The sequence below is a fragment of the Armigeres subalbatus genome, chromosome 3, assembly GCF_024139115.2.
Source record: "Armigeres subalbatus isolate Guangzhou_Male chromosome 3, GZ_Asu_2, whole genome shotgun sequence".
Taxonomy (NCBI): Eukaryota; Metazoa; Arthropoda; class Insecta; order Diptera; family Culicidae; genus Armigeres; species Armigeres subalbatus.
Window position 1 is genome coordinate 25,483,616 of NC_085141.1, and position 21,195 is coordinate 25,504,810.

The window sequence follows — 21,195 nt, forward strand, 5'->3', positions numbered from 1 at the left end:
ATTACCCGTAAATTACTGGAGGATATCTCGAGGAAATTTCGGAGAGTTTTCCTTGGGATTCCTTAAGATTGGTTGTATCCCAAGCAGCACAAGTCAACCGAATCTGGTTGCAATAACTTAATTGTGACTGAATCTGGTCATATAAAAGTTACTGTGACCTTTGTGGAACATGTGTGCTGCTCGGGATACCATTTCGCTGTACAACATTTCGCGGAACAACGTCTTGCGGAGTGTATCATTTCTTGGAAAGACATTTCGCTGAATGTACTTTTCCATCGAAAGTCCATACGCGAAATGCCATTTGGCGGAATGCAGTTAGAAATAAACTTTGAAAAATATATTGAATTCTACTTAATTACATGGTGCTAGTGTTTTTCAATCCTGAAGTTCAAATTCCTTTGGATTGTAGTCAGGGTTGCCACATATACAGATTATTCTTATTTTATAGATTTTTGGGATAGAGCGGTGACCAAGAATCTGTATATACAGATATACAGATTTTTAGCAAAATTACAGATTTTACAGATTTCCTAAGGAGTACAGTACTGAAAGTTATAATAAAAATGGTATAAATAGTTTTCTATTAGTAAACACATGTTTTCAATAAGATTTGAAACATATAAAATTATTCATATGATTTTAAGGAGTGTATCGGAAATAAGTTATCCACATACATTTGCGTTGTATGCATGTATTTGTGATGCTTTCAACAAATTTATCACCTCATGTTGTTCATTTGACTGTCATTTTTCGTTCGTTTAATTGTTTTTGGTTTAAATTTATCGATTCCAAAATGTCGCGCATTGAAAAGGAAGTGAAGAAAAAAGTTTTGGACACATGGCTGAGTGAAAAGGGTGTAACCATGCGAAAATTGGCGAAACGATTTGGAATTCATCACGCGAGTGTAAAAGCCATCATTGACAAGTACGGGGAACACTACACTTTGGATGACCTGCCAGGAAGAGGCAGAAAACCCGGATCTTCCAACCCGAAATTGGATCAGAAAGTGGTTTCGCTGATAAGAAGGAATAAGTCAATGTCTATTCGTGATTTGGCTAAAAAAGCAGGAACGAGCGTCGGAATGATCCAACGTATCAAACAAAGAAATAATCTGAAGACCTATAAAAAACAGAAGATCGCCAAACAAAGCGCAGAACAGAAGCAGCGTGCAGCAACAAGGGCCCGGAAATTGTATTCGCGAATTCTGCAGCGACCGGATGCATGCATTTTGATGGACGACGAGACGTACGTGAAAGAGGACTCAAAAACTCTTCCAGGTCCACAATATTATACTGCTGCCAAAGAAGAGGATGTAAGTGATGCGGGCAGGTCGTTTAAAGTGCAGAAATTTGGCAAAAAAGTGCTGGTATGGCAAGCAATATGTTCCTGCGGTTTAAATTCTACCATATTTTACACCACCGGAACTATTAATGCGGGAATTTATCGATCCGAGTGTCTGCAGAAGAGGTTACTGCCTTTGAACAAAAAGCACAATACCCCCCCCCCCCCCACTATTTTGGCTGGATTTAGCGTCGGCGCAATATACAACCCTCAATTGGCTCACGGAAAAAGGAATAGATTTCGTTGAGAAAAACATCAGTACACCAAATTGTACTCAGCTTCGGCCAATCGAACGTTACTTGGCAATTGTGAAGAGGGTCTTCAAAAAGACTGGTAAAGCCGCTGGGAATATGCAGGAGTTCAAAAAAATTGGACCCAAGCGTCCAAAAAATGTGATGTATCACTTGTCCGGAACTTGATGAAAGGTGTGCGATCCAAAATTCGAAAATTCGTGAAGGAATAATATTATTTGTATTCAAGCTCCAAAGTGTTCAAGTTCAATCTCGTACAATAAAGAAATCATCGCTTTTTTGAATAAAATATCATTTTTATATAATTTGAAAGAAAAACATTGTGGATAACTTATTTTCGATACAGTCCTTATTACAGACCATTTTCATATTAGCAAAATCTCAATTTGAAACAACAAAACATGCTGGCTCCGCTCGGTTTTACTTTTTATTAACAGTTAATGCAAATCAACGATTTTGAAACCATATTATGCTCCGTGCGATGTTTAGACTATATTTGAATACACGGGTCTTAGGATAAGCTCAAGCAATAATAAAAGAGAATCAGATCTAGCCTTTTTTACACATCCAAAAACAATTAAACAGTAGTTCTGTTTATTGGGTTTAGTATGACTGAGCAATATTTATAGTTGGTCCACTAATGTGGCTACAATAGATAAAGACGGACAGGACAGATTTCATTCACAAATTATCAAATTTACATCTTTTTCAAAACAAAGTTTGTTCAAAATCATTTTGATTTGGTTTAGATGGATACAGATTTTTTTACTTGAAACACAGATATGAAGATTTCCTGAAGAAAAAATGCAGATTTTGATGTGGCAACCCTGATTGTAGTACTGCAAAACCTCCTTTTGCGCCCAAAACGGGGGAGCGTAAATGGAATCAGAGCGTAAAAGGAGGGAGCGTTGTTTCGAATTTAGGGCGTAAAAAGAGGGAATTTGGAGCGTAAAACAAGTTTGCCATCTTTTAGGTATGTGTATTTTACTAATTTCGGTATTAGGGTCGTCCAAATTGTTTTCTTCATCATGGTCGTCCAATTGTTTGAGTGCTGAGGCCTTAAGATGTCCTTCGTACGCCAAGAAATCAAGAAGTCATAAGTAGTGCAGATCCTTGATGACGCACAGTAAAACGTTCATCATCATTTTCAAGTATTTGAAGTTTTCCGAGATCCTCCTGGAGCTTGAAACTGTGTTTTGTGATACATATAATAGAGCGCTTTCATTGCATATGTTCATGGTCATCCAAGAAAACCCTGGAAAACCCTTAAGATCTACATGCGTAACCAGAGATCTTTTGGCTTGATTCAAAACTGGTACATGCCCTTTGTGGTACATATAATAGAATACGTCCGACAACAACAAGAACTACATGAAATACAAACATATACCAAGAAGAGGTTACAAACTTGTTTACTCTTCAGTAACAGCCTCCTTTACGGAGGTTAATCCACAGACCTTAAACCTATGGAGTTCGTAGACTACTTGAAAGCCACGACAACTACAATAACTACTTGGAATACAAAGATATACTAAGAAGGGTCACGCAACTTGTTTATTCCTCGATAACTGCATCCATTACTGAGATTGATCCACAGACCTTGACTCCATGGAGTTCGTATACTACCTGGAGCCCACGACAACAACAGTAACTACTTGTACATATAACAAGAAGGGGTCACGTAACTTGTTTATTCGTTGACTACCTGAACCAATGACAACAACAAGAACTACTTGGAATGCAAACATGTACTAAGAAGAGGTCACACAATTTGTTTATTCTTCAATAATTGCCTCCATTACGGAGATTGCTCCGAAGACCTTGACCCTATAGAGTTCGTAGACTGCCTACGAGCCATGACAACAAGTAATACCACTTCGAAACAACCTCCGAAACTAATCCAAATTTGCCTCATACAACTGCTTAAGACTTTTTTTACGCTTCTGTAGGGCGTAAAAATAGTGAGCTTTATTTAGAATTTGGAGCGTAAAATAAGGGAGCGTAAAAGGAGGGAGCGTAAAAAGTGGTCTGTAAGACCTGTATAATGTTACAGTATAAGGCAAAGCTTTCTTTGAATGTGCGCATTTGGCCGGTATAAAACGAAGTGAAGAGATAATGCCTACGATAAATGGACACGTGTGCTTGAATCATTGACGGGTAATGTAATTTTGATGTCATGGAACTATGGAACTGTTAATACATTTTTTCCCGAGTTATTTACAGGTGTGTTTTTGTACAAACATCTAGCCCTTTAAGGATACTAAAACTTTTTCTAATAGGTCATTCCTCTAAATCTGAATAGGTGGCGTGAGAGCCGAATTAAAAAAAAAGACAGAAACACCGTCTTCGACCAGAGGTCGTACAGACTGAACACTTAACACCTAGTATGATACAACGGACATGATACATGACACTCACCAATGGAGAATATTTCCTCACCGGGGCAGGAATCGAACCTACACTCCAAAGCACGTGCTATCTGCATGGCCACGAAACCCACATCGTCCATATTAGTGTCCATGACACATGACTCATGACATTTTGTGACATTTTGTTAATTTCGATCTCATGCCTCACAATTTGTGTTTGGGATAATGATTCGTTGGACAAAGTTCTAGGATCCTTCAAGCATTACATGCTAATCAAACAATCCGGATAATTAATAATATTTGAAAAAAGTTATCAGCAAATAAGTGACAGCAACCCCATGACATTTTTTTTTACATGCCCATTACTGGTTCGAATAAAGAAAGGAGTCCCTTCTGTGAACGAATCATCTAGCAAAAGGCAAAAGGGAAGATAATGCATAATTTAAATAGATGCGTCTGCCCGGTATAAGGCAAAAGAAGTAGTTATCGCCCTTTTTTTTTCAAATAAATACGTTTGCATTTTGTACGGTGATAAGAGGAAGGAAGTTGGAAGGATTTTATTTCATTTATTTGGCTTACATCTAAACAGATAACACTGAAACAACCATTTGACGCACGGTTCGAGGCCACATCTCTCCATTCTAGATTGCGACCACGCTCAAATAATTGGTGGAATTAAATGGAGAGTTCTTATCTCGTCTTAGACGGTTGAATACTAACTTTTGGAAATAAAATTTCGGTGATAAAAAGTACGTAGTTCATATGGTCCATATTACCCACACCAGAATGTGTCATATTTAACCCACCATGATTCATTTTTTAAAATATAAAAAAATCGAATTTTGAGACAAATTACAAATTATCAACCAGCACACAATGTTTGAGCAGACTAATTTTGTGATGCTAAAGGATCATGCAGATTGGTTGTGCTGATTTCCGTTTTAAAAGCTTGAATACTGCATACCAAAAATATTTCATCAACATGGAATTTCAGTTATAGTTTACATTAAATCATTACCAAACAGAATAGTTTTCATTATTTGAATGTAGTAAAACATGTCGTACTCATAATTTGAAACAAACAATTAGATTCACTGGATAGAGTGCCAAATTTGTAACGATTTAGCTCAAACGGTACCCCTGTCAGTTTTACCTTTACCTGTTAGTGGTCAGAGTCAATGTTAGCGCCACGATATGCCCTGACGTCGGTAATGTCGGAGAAGTGCAATCCGTCATATTGTAGTTCTGTCTGCAGTGGTGATCTCCAAGTGAACCAATACGGAAGGCTTTATTGGAAGTAGGTTCATATTCTTGGAGGCGACGAAATCAATTAGTCGGAGGCCGTTTTAGCTCATCAACGGCGCTTAACTTTTCAATAGTCAGTCTGAACTCCTCCTTATGGCCAACCTAAGCGTTGGCCATAAGGCTTGAAAACTCCTGCAGAGAAGGTCGCTGAAATAGGTCGTCACTTCGTTAGGTCACACAATCTTGGGCAAAACATCGTCAGTCCACACGAAGCAGCCGTCAACGAGCATGCTAACATCATCCATTTGATTCCCAATGATTTCTTGGAAGAGTTGGAGATCTCAGCTGGCGAATTGATGGCCTATATCCATTCATCGAAGAATATGAAGGCCCCAGGCTTCGACAACATCCAGAATCTCGAGCTCAAACACATGAGTGCTCCGTTCTTTGAGCACCTCTCGCTGATCTTTAATCATTGTCTCCGGCTCAGCTACTTCCCATCTTCGTCCTGGAAGTCAGCGAAAGTCATCCCCATCCGGAAGCCTAGGAAGGATCCTTCATCCCCCAAAAGTTATCGACCTGTCAGCCTTCTCTCAGGGTTATCCAAGATAATCGAAAAAGCTATTCATCACCGGTTACATGAATCTGCCGAAAATCTCAACATCTTGCTCGAGCAACAGTTTGGTTACCGACGCGGTCGGTCAACCCTACACCTACACTGACTCAAGTTACCAACGTCATCAGACGGAACCAGTTTGTCTCAAAAACATCCGCCACGCTACAATCTTCACAGCTATCTGGTGAAAATTATCAACAATGAAAACAAAACAAACTGGTTCCGTCTGATGACGTTGGTAACTTCTTTTCTGTTCACCTCCTCCAGAAGGCGGCATTTTGTCTCTGTTCGCAGATGACACCACCATCGTCTACAACGGTAGAGGCGACCATCCACCTGGGGAAAATCCCAACAATACCCTTTGATAATTTTCGGGAGAGATCGGCAGGCAAAATGGGCTGCAATCCGAATGGATCAATTGCTTCCTGCACTTCGATCGTTAGGAGGGGGAAATGCGATCTAGGGACTTCGTGAGGTCAAAACCGAAGGCCAAGAATTAAGACAATCTTGCATTTGATCTGAGGATTCTTGACTATGACTCGAGCACTTTGATCTGGATTGTGGAAGAGGCAGGAGTAGTCCATTTTAGTTCGCGTCGTGAGGTGATTTTCCAGCTAAACGGTCAGTCGATCAAATTATTGTGCGATCAAACAAGCGTGCTAGCAGTAGGAAGTGTGCGAGTGTGGAACAAATATCAGATTTGTGGCAAGTGTGCGAAAGCCCGTTACCTCACCAGTATCAGCCAGCGACAACTCCTGACCCCACTCTGCAGCGTCAAAGTTTCCCGGCGGTCCACTTTGCCGGAAGGGCCACGACCGTCAATTTCGCGCCCAGGCAGGGCGCAAAGTAAGTCAGCAACAGCAACCGTTTTCCCGCTGTCGGTGACGACCGAGAGCGCAGCAGCAGCAGCAAAGCAAAGTCCACATCTCGTTGGCGAGGCGCCGTCGGCGCATGAAGTAATTCCGTAGCGTAGTAGAAGGAAGAGCGCGCACCGCGACCGCGGTGTAAGAGACCGGCATCGTGTTAGATGAGCCGTAGGTAAGCGTCACCTTCTCCACCATCCCGTAAGCACATGGCAAGCGTCGCCATCTCCGTCCGTGGAGCACGTGCGTAGGCGTCGTCCGCTCACTAGGCCGCCTGCGGCACCGCACCGTTCTTCGACCAGTCAACAGCATCGTCCAGCAAGCGACCGATAGCAGCGTCCCCGTCGTGGAGAACAACGCCGACAAAAGTGATGGTCCGTAAGTAAACGCATGCATGCAAATTGGAATCGCCCAAGCGCGCTTGGTGAAGAATATCTTTTTGGATTTGCCGGCTCCCAGTTCTATTGGTGATGCACGGCCCGTGAGAGGCTACTTTTTGATTAGCCGATCCGACAGAAAGTGAATGCCCACACCGCACAAAAGCACGTGATAGGAGGTTAGTAGATTGCGATAGAACCGAAGCGAATAGAAGTGAACAGAAGAAGTGAAGATAGAGAGAGAGAGTTTTTGAATGGATAGTCTACGATAGAATAAAGAGCAATGAATTAAACTGCGAATATGTATATTGTTTGATGAGTTTGAATAAATAGCAATAGGGTACCACAGACAATCCGACTTGTTTAGTTCGCAGGAACGAGAAGAGGTAATGTAGAGGAGGTTTCCATGTCACCCGGTTTCGTTATTTTGTAGCATTTTCTTTTTGATTGTTTTACTGGGGAGGTTGGCCCTGAATCCAACCAACGGACACTCTCTATTTTTTCATATCTGATCGGGGTGAGCTGTTTATAGCCAACCGATGATGATAACGACTGTAAGCGGATATTCTGCCTTCAATTAGATTGTCTTTGCTCTTTTTAATGATCGAGCGTGTTTTGAAGGGGGAGTAATTTTTATTTGGAATACCTGTAGCCTGTCGATCTTCGCGCTTTGCTTCCATTATTGGAAGATAATAATAATTTTTTGGACCATTCGATAAAGCAAGAGTCAACGCTTCATTGTAAAATACAGATTTCCAACTATTTATTATTATTTTTTTTATCTTAAATTCAATTTATTTTCATTTTTGGTGTTTGGCCTTTTTGGCCCTTCAGCTTTATGAATGATTTTGTTTTAGTTATTTGTAAAGGAATTTTTTTATGGTTTGTCTAATTTATCATGTTTGCCTTTAGGAGACATTAGTCAACTTGAAAATTTGATAACCTAATTACTATATACACTAATATATACAAAAGAATTTGAAAATCTAAATTGGAACTAGCGCCCTAATAGCATCCTGATCCGAGTGCAAGCAACGGACCCTAAACTTTTCTTTACATTCACCAAAACGTTCATGTAAGGTTTTTATCCCGGCCAGACGCTGGACCTCGGATGTTCTTGTCCTGAGAGGGGTGTTGAGGATCATCCTCAGGAATTTGTTTTGGACCCGTTGAAGTTTGAGGCCGTATTCGATCACAGGGAGGATGATTTGCTTGTAGACAGCAAGCTTATTTTTCAGGGACAATGACGACCGACGATTGATTAAAGGGTACAGTAGTTTCAACAAGACGTTACACTTTGTCACCGTTTTGTCAACCTGTTGCCTGAAAATAAGCTTGCTTTCGAGGTCAAGCCAAGATAGTCGGCCTCATTGGCCCATTCCACAGTCGTACCATTGAGCATGATTTTACAGTCCCCAAGCGGAACATTCATTCATTTATTTAGTCTACATCTAAACAGATAACACTGAATCAACAATTTGACGCCACAATACACGATTCGAGGCCGCATCTCTCCATCCTCGAATACGCCCCACGCTCGCCAAGTCGTTCTGCACCTGGTCTGCCCATCTCGCTCGCTGCGCTCCACGTCGTCTCGTACCTGCCGGATCGGAAGCGAACACCATCTTTGCAGGGTTGCTGTCCGGCATTCTTGCAACATGCCCTGCCCATCGTACCCGTCCGGCTTTAGCTACCTTCTGGATACTGGGTTCGCCGAAGAGCTGGGCGAGCTCATGGTTCATTTTTCGCCGCCACACACCGTCTTCTTGCACACCGCCAAAGATGGTCCTAAGCACCCGTCTCTCGAATACTCCGAGTGCTTGCAAGTCCTCCTCGAGCATTGTCCATGTTTCATGTCCGTAGAGGACAACCGGTCTTATTAGCGTCTTGTACATGACACATTTGGTGCGGTGGCGAATCTTTTTTGACCGCAGTTTCTTCTGGAGCCCGTAGTAGGCCCGACTTCCACAGATGATGCGCCTTCGGATTTCACGACTGACATTGTTATCAGCCGTTAGCAAGGATCCGAGGTAGACGAATTCCTCGACAACCTCGAAGGTATCCCCGTCTATCGTAACACTGCTTCCCAGGCGGGCCCTGTCGCGCTCTGTTCCGCCCACAAGCATGTACTTTGTCTTTGAGGCATTCACCATCAGTCCAACTTTTGTTGCTTCACGTTTCAGGCGAGTGTACAGTTCTGCCACCTTTGCAAATGTTCGGCCAACACTGTCTATGTCATCCGCGAAACAAATAAATTGACTGGATCTGTTGAAAATCGTACCTCGGCTGTTACACCCGGCTCTCCGCATGACACCTTCTAGCGCAATGTTGAACAACAGGCACGAAAGTCCATCACCTTGTCTTAGTCCCCGGCGCAATTCGAACGAACTGGAGTGTTCGCCCGAAATCTTCACACAGTTTTGCACACCATCCACCGTTGCTTTGATCAGTCTGGTAAGCTTTCCAGGGAAGCTGTTCTCGTCCATAATTTTCCATAGCTCTACGCGGTCTATACTGTCGTATGCCGCCTTGAAATCAACGAACAGATGATGCGTTGGGACCTGGTATTCACGGCATTTTTGAAGGATTTGCCGTACAGTAAAGATCTGGTCCGTTGTCGAAGGCCGTCAACGAAGCCGGCTTGATAACTTCCCACGAACTCATTCACTAATGGTGACAGACGACGGAAGATGATCTGGGACATCACTTTGTAGGCGGCATTAAGGATGGTGATCGCTCGAAAATTCTCACACTCCAGCTTGTCACCTTTCTTGTAGATGGGGCATATAACCCTTCCTTCCACTCCTCCGGTAGCTGTTCAGTTTCCCAGATTCTGACTATCAATTTGTGCAGGCAAGTGGCTAGCTTTTCCGGGCCCATCTTGATGAGCTCAGCTCCGATACCATCCTTACCAGCTGCTTTATTGGTCTTTAGATGTTGGATGGCATCCTTAACTTCCCTCAAGGTGGGGCTGGTTGGCTTCCATCGTCCGCTGAACTGACGTAGTCATCTCCTCCGCTGCCTTGACTTTCACTGCCTGTACTCTCAGCGCCATTCAAATGTTCCTCGTAGTGCTGCTTCCACCTTTCGATCACCACACGTTCGTCCGTCAAGATGCTCCCATCCTTATCCCGGCACATTTCGGCTCGCGGCACGAAGCCTTTGCGGGATGCGTTGAGCTTCTGGTAGAACTTGCGTGTTTCTTGAGAACGGCACAGCTGTTCCATCTACTCGCACTCCGCTTCTTCCAGGCGGCGTTTCTTCTCCTGAAAAAGGCGGGTCTGTTGTCTCCGCTTCCGTCTATAACGTTCCACGTTCTGCCGGGTACCTTGCTGCAGCGCGACCGCCCGCGCTGCGTCCTTCTCCTCCAGAATCTGTCTGCACTCTTCGTCGAACCAATCGTTCCGTCGACTTCGTCCCATATACCCGACGTTGTTCTCCGCTGCGTCGTTAATGGCTGCTTTAACTGTATTCCAGCAGTCCTCAAGAGGGGCCCCATCGAGCTCACCCTCTTCCGGCAACGCTGCCTCGAGATGCTGCGCGTATGCAGTGGCGACATCAGGTTGCTTCAGTCGCTCTAAGTCGTACCGCGGCGGTCGTCGGTACCGAACATTGTTGATGACGGATAGTTTTGGGCGCAGTTTAACCATCACCAGGTAGTGGTCAGAGTCGATGTTAGCACCACGATATGTCCTGACGTCGAACATGTTTAGGGGATTTAGAGTGAGGGAAAAAGATTACCTGGGTCTTCGCCGCGTTGATAGAGATGTTGTACTCTGTCGGGGCATCCAGGCCTCGTTGGAGTTTTGCCACTAGTGCTCTGATCACTCTACCGTTGTAGACGATGGTGGTGTCATCTGCGAACAGAGACAAAATGCCGCCTTCTGGAGGAGGTGAACAGAAAAGAAGTTACCAACGTCATCAGACGGAACCAGTTTGTCTCAAAAACATCCGCCACGCTACAATCTTCACAGCTATCTGGTGAAAATTATCAACAATGAAAACAAAACAAACTGCAGAAGACTCCATCGAACCACCCCGACGACCTCCGTAACGACCGTTACCAGCGCCTTCGTTGCTGCTCTGCTGTGTCCGCTTATAACCGTACGACCCGGCCGCGCCTTCCGAAAGGATTAGCGGATGGTTTAAGCGCCACTCCTAATGGAGACCATCCACCTGTTTTAGGGGTGCCTGGCCTAAGACCTTTCAGGGGAAAGGGTTATTATCTTCCAATAATGGAAGGAAAGCGCGAAGATCGACAGGCTACAGGTATTCCAAATAAAAATTACTCCCCCTTCAAAACACGCTCGATCATTTAAAAGAGCAAAGACAATCTAGTTGAAGGCAGAATATCCGCTTACAGTCGTTATCATCATCGGTTGGCTATAAACAGCTCACCCCGATCAGATCTGAAAAAATAGAGAGTGTCCGTTGGTTGGATTCAGGGCCAACCTCCCCAGTAAAACAATCAAAAAGAAAATGCTACAAAATAACGAAACCGGGTGACATGGAAACCTCCTCTACATTACCTCTTCTCGTTCCTGCGAACTAAATAAGTCGGATTGTCTGTGGTACCCTATTGCTATTTATTCAAACTCATCAAACAATATACATATTCGCAGTTTAATTCATTGCTCTTTATTCTGTCGTACTATGATTCAAAAACTCTCTCTCTCTCTTCATCACTTCTTCTGTTCACTTCTATTCGCTTCGGTTCTATCGCAATCTACTAACCTCCTATCACGTGCTTTTGTGCGGTGTGGGCATTCACTTTCTGTCGGATCGGCTAATCAAAAAGTAGCCTCTCACGGGCCGTGCATCACCAATAGAAACTGGGAGCAGGCAAATCCAAAAAATATTCTTCACCAAGCGCGCTTGGGCGATTCCAATTTGCATGCATGCGTTTACTTACGGACCATCACTTTTGTCGGCGTTGTTCTCCACGACGGGGACGCTGCTATCGGTCGCTTGCTGGACGATGCTGTTGACTGGTCGAAGAACGGTGCGGTGCCGCAGGCGGCCTAGTGAGCGGTCGACGCCTACGCACGTGCTCCACGGACGGAGATGGCGACGCTTGCCATGTGCTTACAGGATGGTGGAGAAGGTGATGCTTACCTACGGCTCATCTAACACGATGCCGGTCTCTTACACGGCGGTCGCGGTGCGCGCTCTTCCTTCTACTACGCTACGGAATTACTTCATGCGCCGACGGCGCCTCGCCAACGAGATGTGGACTTTGCTTTGCTGCTGCTGCTGCGCTCTCGGTCGTCACCGACAGCGGGAAAACGTTTGCTGTTGCTGCTGACTTGCTTGCTGCCTTCGCCCTGCCTGGGCGCGAAATTGACGGTCGCGGCCCCTTCCGGCAAAGTGGACCGCCGGGAAACTTTGACGCTGCAGAGTGGGGTCAGGAGTTGTCGCTGGCTGATACTGGTGAGGTAACGGGCTTTCGCACACTTGCCACAAATCTGATATTTGTTCCACACTCGCACACTTCCTACTGCTAGCACGCTTGTTTGATCGCACAATAATTTGATCGACTGACCGTTTAGCTGGAAAATCACCTCACGACGCGAACTAAAATGGACTACTCCTGCCTCTTCCACAATCCAGATCAAAGTGAACGAGTCACAGTTAAGAATCCTCAAATTAAATGTAAGGTTGTCCTTATTCTTAGCCTTCGGTTTTTGACCTCACGAAGTCCCTAGAACGCATTTCTCTCTCTCTCCTAACGATCGAAGTGCAGGAAGCAATTAATCCATTCGGATTGCAAACCATTTTGCCTGCCGATCTTTCCCGAAATCATTAAAAAGTATTGTTGGTCATCACCCGAATCGGTGACGTGGTCACATGCGCTCGCCACATGGTCTGCACGTTGATCTAGAGCTTACTAATCATTCTGAGAGCGTGAGAGAATTTCAACGTTAAAAGCGCTTTTGAAATGCGGTGTATTAGACATAGGCGTAACTAGAGTCTCGGTCTAGGGGGGGCCATGGCACCAGCTGGTGGGATGTAATTTTCAAAGGCGATTTAAAGCACTGTGCGCATGGATTGCAATAGAAATTGTTTGACTAAGTTAATCGCTCATTCGTCCTAGAACTAACATAAAAAAAATCGCGAATAATACAATTGATTTCCAATGATGCTGTGATTGCTTCAAAACGCTGTGTATGTGTCAACTTGTCTTCTCCATGTTACTAAATGTGGATAAGTGTGTAATCTAAGATTCAAGAATCTTCTTCGAATTATCTATAAATGAAATTCGATATGAGTATATTTCTGAAAGTTTTCAAGCATTTCCATGATTACTTAATGCATAAAGATCTCGATTTTTTTCAAACTTGAAATTTTTGTAACTCTTTAGATGTGGAATAAATTCCACGAAATTTTGTCATAATCAATGTAAGTATTCATGCAATTCCAAAATGTATGCTATGTGCTGAAATAGTTAAGTAACAATGAACACAAATTTGAATCCTAAAGTGTTTTTATGAGTCATAAATTCCATGAGTCATAAAATTATGAGTCATAAATCAAATTCCAGAATAACATAGGGTTTTTGTAGTTACTGACGTTAAGAAGAGGCTTTATTATGGTTTTCTGAATAGGTGAGAGATTTCTCTGCAAAAATCAAAGAGACTTGAGAAGCAACCAAATCGATCTGAATTGTGCTGCAAAAGAAATGTTTTCTGATACGAACTGGTTTCTAAATCTAATTTATTTTTTATCCTAAAAAGCAAATTCTAACTAAAGCAGGCACAAAAGAGTTTTCCGATGATCCTTATGAAATCACCAAAAAATTAAATGGAACAAGATCTTTTGAGGATTATAAAAATATTTCTTTAATGCAATCTCTGTTGTGAGTGCGAAGGTTGCCTAAGTTTTGTCCTAATACTTTCAATGGAATGCGTTGTTGATTTTTCTGTCATTGTAACAAAGATTCTTAAGTTTTATAATTTTATATCTTTCTGTGCCAGAATTATATAGCGAGAGCAAAAAGCTCCATAGGAATTTGATCAACTGTTTTGCGGCATACCTTGCGATTAACTCGAAGATTTTCGAAAGAATGGTCGTTCGAAATTTCATTGACCGGATTTGTGTACATGTGCTCATTTTGATGTAGCTGCTTCCGTCTTTTTTTAAGCGGATGGTAGTTTGATAGAACAGAAATATTTATATCTTAATACAATTATGTTTTTATTTTTCTGCGACCAGGGTACTAGTCAAACAAATGCAGAGCAAATTTATTATTTTAAGCTAGCAACTGAATTAGAAGCGGCATTGATTTTAGCTTAAAAATCGAGAAAATGTTCCCGGGGGTCCAACTTAAATATTTCGATGCTTTGCTGAACAAATGGTCATAGATGTGATAACGCATCAAAAAATATGTTTATAGAATTTATAATCAAAATTAAGAAATATGTAGGAAATATGTAAATGAAATAAAAACTGACTAAGTTGGAATTACTTTTCAAAATTTTCTGGGGGGGGCCACAAGTAGGTCTGGAGGGGGCCAGCCCCCCCCCCCCGGCCCCCCCTTATTTACGCCAATGGTATTGGACTGCTAATATTTGATAAATTTGTGAAACTATTTACAAAAACTATTAATTAAACTACTTTCTATATTTAAATTATTAAATTATACAAAATATTTACAAAACTGTAACGGACCGAATGGCCGTTACACGCTTTCTACTAAATCTAGTTCACATTGAGGATTGAAGGCAAACCCACAAGTTGCTCAATTTTGATGTTTATGCTTGAGATGCACAAACGGGGTTGCTTGGTTTACCTATTTGCAAAGTTTTTAACAACTATCGATAATAAATATAATTGAAAATCATTTTTTCAAAGACTATAAAGAAGCATTACTTTTTTCTTGATCGAGAAACGGCTGAGATATTAACGTTCACAATCTTTCATATTTTTGTGACGGTTTTCAATTTTCGCAATTGCAAAATGTACCACGGTACTGAAAATTTAGACGTAGTCCTGCATCAAAGAAATCCTATAGAAAAAAAACAACAGGATCACCGTTTTCGACCAAACGTCGCACCGATTGAAAACTTACTTACAATTAGCGACGTCTATCGTCTGGGCGCATATGCTAGGAAATGTGGGTTCGATTCCCGCCCCGGTAAGGAGGAAACTTTTCGTGATCGAAAAATTCTCGACTGGTCCACTGGGTGACGTCCGTTGTCTCGTGCTAGGTGTTAAGTGTTCAGTCTGTACGACCTCTGGTCGAAGACGGTGTTCCTGTCTTTTTTAATTTAACACCTAGCATTAGACAGCGGACAGGACATTTACACAACACCCACTGGACCAGTGGAGAATTTTCCGCTTTGCGAAAAGTTTTCTCCTTACTCGGGCGGGAATCGATCATACACGCAAATGCGCCCAGAAGACTGACGCCACTAACCATACGGCCACGAAACCCACAATAACTTATAATCCCATAATTTGAAATTCCACTTTCAATGGAAATCTCTTCAGCACAATCAGTTAAGTTCCTGAGAGACTGATTTTCGCAAAACTGAACCGTCGCCATGAAGTTATCCTGAATTAATAATATGTGGGTTCAGATGTTTGCATTCTCAAGCCACGTGCTTGATCAAATAACTCGAGTCATCCACAAAGGAGTTCGACGAATACGAAAATCAACGGGAAAAGTGACGCATGACCTGCGAAAGGTGTTTGAAACCCTATGGTATGGCGCTGTAGGTAGTCTATAAATGGAAGAAGGCAAATTTCAAATATATCAAAGGGGCTCTGCACTAATAACGCAAAGCATTTTTTGCAATTCCTGATCATAATACCTGGCTTACAGTTGTCATTTGAGTGATAAAACGGCCTACTTTTCCATACCAACAGAATGGGTGCTTTAATGACCATTATGCAACTCAAATGGGTTGCATAATATTCATTATAGCACTCATTTGGGTGCTATAATGAAAAACGTACATTGGGACAGTAGTTACTTGACTACATTTAGCTGAATTAGTTTGGGTGAGTGTTTAAATAGTGTACTCTAAGCGTCTCGTAATAAATGAAATGGTTGTTGGACACAACATCACTATTTTCCAAAGGCAATTGCATCCATCGCTTCATAGCTTTTCAAGCTATGCAATTTGGCACGATAAGATGGAATCTTATTGTTCTCTGCCGCAACATAATTTATTGACATGAATGATCATGTGGAGTAAACTCGATTGTACAATTTTGGTATAGATTTATCATATTAAAGCCCATTTTTCGTCATTGCAAAAAATAGCGTGTGCAACTCGTTGCAAAACTCGTTTTTTTCAGCACTCGTAGTATTTATCCAACTCGGCAAGCCTCGTTGGATAAACGTACAACTCGTGCTGAAAAAATCATCTTTTTGCAACTAGTTGCACAAACTACTATTTTTGGCTTTTTCAGTTTTTTTCCTAGATAAGATTTTTTGCACAATTTTTTTTTCTAAACGACTCGTAAGGAATGGACATCCGTCTCAGATCCCTGCTAACGTAATAAGAATACGGCCCCTACAGGATAACCATATTTGTGTTTAAAAACAGTGATACGAGCATCTATAAAACTCTCGTGCTTTCACATTACGTTTTGACAGTGCAAACATTTTACTTCTTTAGAATAGAGGAAATCTTCAAATTCATTCAAGCAAGAATTCAAATAAATAAATTCATCGTGACTAAATTGATTTTGTGGTGTGCTTAGTTCTTTAGCTATTCAGTATTTTAATCTATTAGGAAGCTATTTTTACTGTCACTCAAATGAAATATAATTCAGAAAATTTTAGTTTTGATGGTTGGCAGATACATAACCAAACTTTATTGCAACTCTTGAAAATGTAGCACATATTGTTCTTGTGTAACTACAGTTTTTTTTTTGATTTAACACTTTCTTTATATTTTCGCCGAAGCCGTTCTAACCCCGTTGCTAGATCGCTAAACAAACTTAATGTTTCTATTGGAGAAACAGCACAAAACCAGGACAGTAGAAAGCAGCATGATTGTGTCGAAACACTGAGGGCAGTGATGTAATCATTGTGCTCTGCAACTGAACCACTCACAGCTGGACCGCTTTCAACTATCTATCAACAATTACCAGCATGTAAACCGAAACTAAGTAAAACTTTCCAACTTATCCAATTAATTCTCTTCCTGTCGACAATGCGCTCCCTTCCCCGCTCGGTTGGCAATGGTTGGTTTTCCCGCGCGCTTTTCCAGCCGGCATTGTTCGTGTGACAGAATCCAATTTTCTCAATAGATTTTATATTTTCGCTCGCTTCGCGCTGCTGCTGTCGCTGTCTAGTTCTCGTTTTTTGAAAGCGATTTTGTATCGTCGCCAGCATTGCCCCCAAGAGTTGGCACGCGGCCTTCAATTTTTGCCGATTGCAACAAAAGATACGGTCTGATGGCTGATTCGCTTTTTGACGGCGCGCACTCTTTTTGCAACAGTGTGTCAGTCGTCAGGCGAAATGGAGAGATAACTTTTGTGAGTTTCAACTGAAGAACAAGCGGGGAAAACTTTCCGACACTATCACATGCTGCTCCATAATGGCTCAACGAGACTCAATCACGGGCGAGTGGGTAAGAGCGTTTCATTTACAAGTGTTTTGTGCTGATAGTGCCTCGGCACTTTTGAAGTACCGACCGAGACGACCCTGACTGGGATGGGGATGGAACAGATTCATCAGCCAGCTACTGTAGCCAGACTTATGAATAAAGATGCTGATGTCCCGTTTATGCCACTAAGATCTGTACTAAATGTAACATCTACTCCATTACACTAGAAAGGATGCCCGAAGTGCTGCTAAATTGTAGTGCTGCCGGGGGATTTTCTTGAAAAAGGGGTTGATGTAATGACATTGCTGAGACAGTGCAGTTCATTTCTTCACTCATGCCAACATCACGATTTGTTGTTATATCAACGCTCAGAAGCAGCACAGGGAGTTTACGTATGACCAGATCTATCTGGTGTTTTACTCGTGTCGGCTAAGCCTGGCGTGAGAGATGATTCATGTTACTGAGAAAGGAGGACCATAAGCAGTAGTAGTAAAACTCGAACTGTTAATTGTAAAAACTGGAAGGAATTGTCCAAATTTCTCAAAATCTGGAGAGGAATTTACCAAAATTCCTAAAAACATATTTTTTCAATATCCAATATGGATTTTTTTCAAAAATTATAAAAGAAACTTTTGAAAACTGCTGGAAGGATATTTTGCAAATTCCTGGAAGGAATTTTCTCAATTCCCTGCAAAAATGTTTCCAAAATTTATCAAAATTCCTGGAAAGATTTGTTCCCAAATTTCTGGAAGAAGCTTATCCAAAATCAAATCAAGCTCTATCTGGAATAAGGGCGAATGTCGCAAGAGAGGATTCTCTTCGTCGACTTCCCCGACTTGAATAAAAGTGACAAGCAGCGGATTTCTTGGTGGTTTATCACCTCAGAAGATAGAAAATAATGCGAATTTGCATTCTGAGGTGATAAACTGCGAAGAAATCCCCCGGTTGTCACTTTTGTTCAAAAGAGGGGAAGTCGATGAGGAGAACTCTCTCTTGCGACATTCGCCCTTTTACCAGATAGAGCTTGATATAAGGAATTTTCTCAAATTTTTGGAAGGAATTTTCCCAAATTTCTGGAAGGAATTTTCCCAAATTCATGGAAGGAATTTTCCTAAATTCCTGGAGGGAATTTTCCCAAATTCCTGGAGGGAATTTTCCCAAATTCCTGGAGGGAATTTTCCCAAATTCCTGGAGGGAATTTTCCCAAATTCCTGGAGGGAATTTTCCCAAATTCCTGGAGGGAATTTTCCCAAATTCCTGGAGGGAATTTTCCCAATCTCCTGGAAGGAATTTCTCCAACTTCCTGGAGGGAATTTTCCCAAATTCCTGGAGGGAATTTTCCCAAATTCCTGGAGGGAATTTTCCCAAATTCCTGGAAGGAATTTTCCCAAATTCCTGGAAAGAATTTTCCCAAATTCCTGGAAGGAATTTTCCCAAATTCCTGGAAGGAATTTTCCCAAATTCCTGGAAGGAATTTTCCCAAATTCCTGGAAGGAATTTTCCCAAATTCCTGGAAGGAATTTTCCCAAATTCCTGGAAGGAATTTTCCCAAATTCCTGGAAGGAATTTTCCCAAATTCCTGGAAAGAATTTTCTCAGATTTCTGGAAGGAATTTTCCCAAATTCCTGGAAGGAATTTTCCCAAATTCCTGGAAGGAATTTTCACAAATTCCTGGAAGGAATTTTCCCAAATTCCTGGAAGGAATTTTCCGAAATTCCTGGAAGGAATTTTCCGAAATTCCTGGAAGGAATTTTCCCAAATTCCTGGAAGGAATTTTCCCAAATTCCTGGAAGGAATTTTCCCAAATTCCTGGAAGGAATTTTCCCAAATTCCTGGAAGGAATTTTCCCAAATTCCTGGAAGGAATTTTCCCAAATTCCAGGAAGGAATTTTCCCAAATTCCTGGAAGGAATTTTCCCAAAGTCCTGGAAGGAATTTTCCCAAAGTCCTGGAAGGAATTTTCCCAAAGTCCTGGAAGGAATTTTCCCAAATTCTTGGAAGGAATTTTCCCAAATTCCTGGAAGGAATTTTTTCAAATTCCTGGAAGGCATTTTTTCAAATTCCTGGAAGGAAGTTTCCCAAATTCCTGGAAGGAATTTTCCCAAATTCCTGGAAGGAATTTTCCCAAATTTCTAGAAGAAATTTTTACAAATTCCTGGAAGGAATTTTCTCAAATCTCTTGAAGGAATTTTCCCAAATTCCTGGAAGGAATTTTCCCAAATCCCTGGAAGGAATTTTCCCAAATTCCTGGAAGGAATCTTCTCAAATTCCTGGAAGGAATTTTCCCAAATTCCTGGAAGGAATTTTCCCAAATTCTTGGAAGGAAGTTTCCCAAATTCCTGGAAGGAATTTTCCCAAATTCCTGGAAGGAATTTTCCCAAATTCCTGGAAGGAATTTTCCCAAATTCCTGGAAGGAATTTTCCCAAATTCCTGGAAGGAATTTTCCCAAATTCCTGGAAGGAATTTTCCCAAATTCCTGGAAGGGATTTTCCCAAATTCCTGGAAGGAATTTTCACAAATTCCTGGAAGGAATTTTCCCAAATTCCTAGAAGGAATTTTCCCAAATTCTTGGAAGGAAGTTTCCCAAATTCCTGGAAGGAATTTTCCCAAATTCCAGGAAGGAATTTTCCCAAATTCCTGGAAGGAACTTTCCCAAATTCCTGGAAGGAATTTTCCCAAATTCCTGGAAGGAATTTTCCCAAATTCCTGGAAGGAATTTTCCCAAATTCCTGGAAGGAATTTTCCCAAATTCCTGGAAGGAATTTTCCCAAATTCCTGGAAGGAATTTTCCCAAATTCCTGGAAGGAATTTTCCCAAATTCCTGGAAGGAATTTTCCGAAATTCCTGGGAGGAATTTTCCCAAATTCCTGGAAGGAATTTTCCCAAATTCTTGGAAGGAAGTTTCCCAAATTCCTGGAAGGAATTTTCCCAAATTCCTGGAAGGAATTTTCCCAAATTCCTGGAAGGAATTTTCCCAAATTCCTGGAAGGAATTTTCCCAAATTCCTGGAAGGAATTTTCCCAAATTCCTGGAAGAAAGTTTCCCAAATTCCTGAAAAGAATTTTCCCAAATTCCTGGAAGGAATTTTCCCAAATTCTTGAAAAGAATTTTTCCAAATCCCTGGAAGGAATTTTCCCAAAATCCAAAAACAAATTTCCCCAAATTCCTGGAAGGAATTTTCTCCAAATTTCTGGAAGAAATGTTCCCAAATTCCTGGAACGAATTTTCCCAAGTTTCTGGAAGGAATTTTCCCAAATTTCTGGAAGAGTTTTTTACAAATTCCTGGAAAGAATTTTCCCAAATTCCTGGAAGGAATTTTCCCAAATTCCTGGAAGGAATTTTCCCAAATTCCTGGAAGGAATTTTCCCAAATTCCTGGAAGGAATTTTCCCAAATTCCTGGAAGGAATTTTCCCAAATTCCTGGAAGGAATTTTCCCAAGTTCCTGGAAGGAATTTTCCCACATTCCTGGAAGGATTTTTTTCAAATTCCTGGAAGGAATTTTTTCAAATTCCTAGAAGGAATTTTTTCAAATTCCTGGAAGGAATTTTCCCAAAGTCCTGGAAGGAATTT

General features: G+C 41.7%; 1 pseudogene; it reads left to right on the plus strand.

Annotated features, from left to right (window-relative positions):
• Window positions 1–793: 793 nt before the first annotated feature.
• Window positions 794–21,195, plus strand: part of LOC134227599 (uncharacterized) — a 51,544-nt pseudogene continuing 31,142 nt past the window's right edge.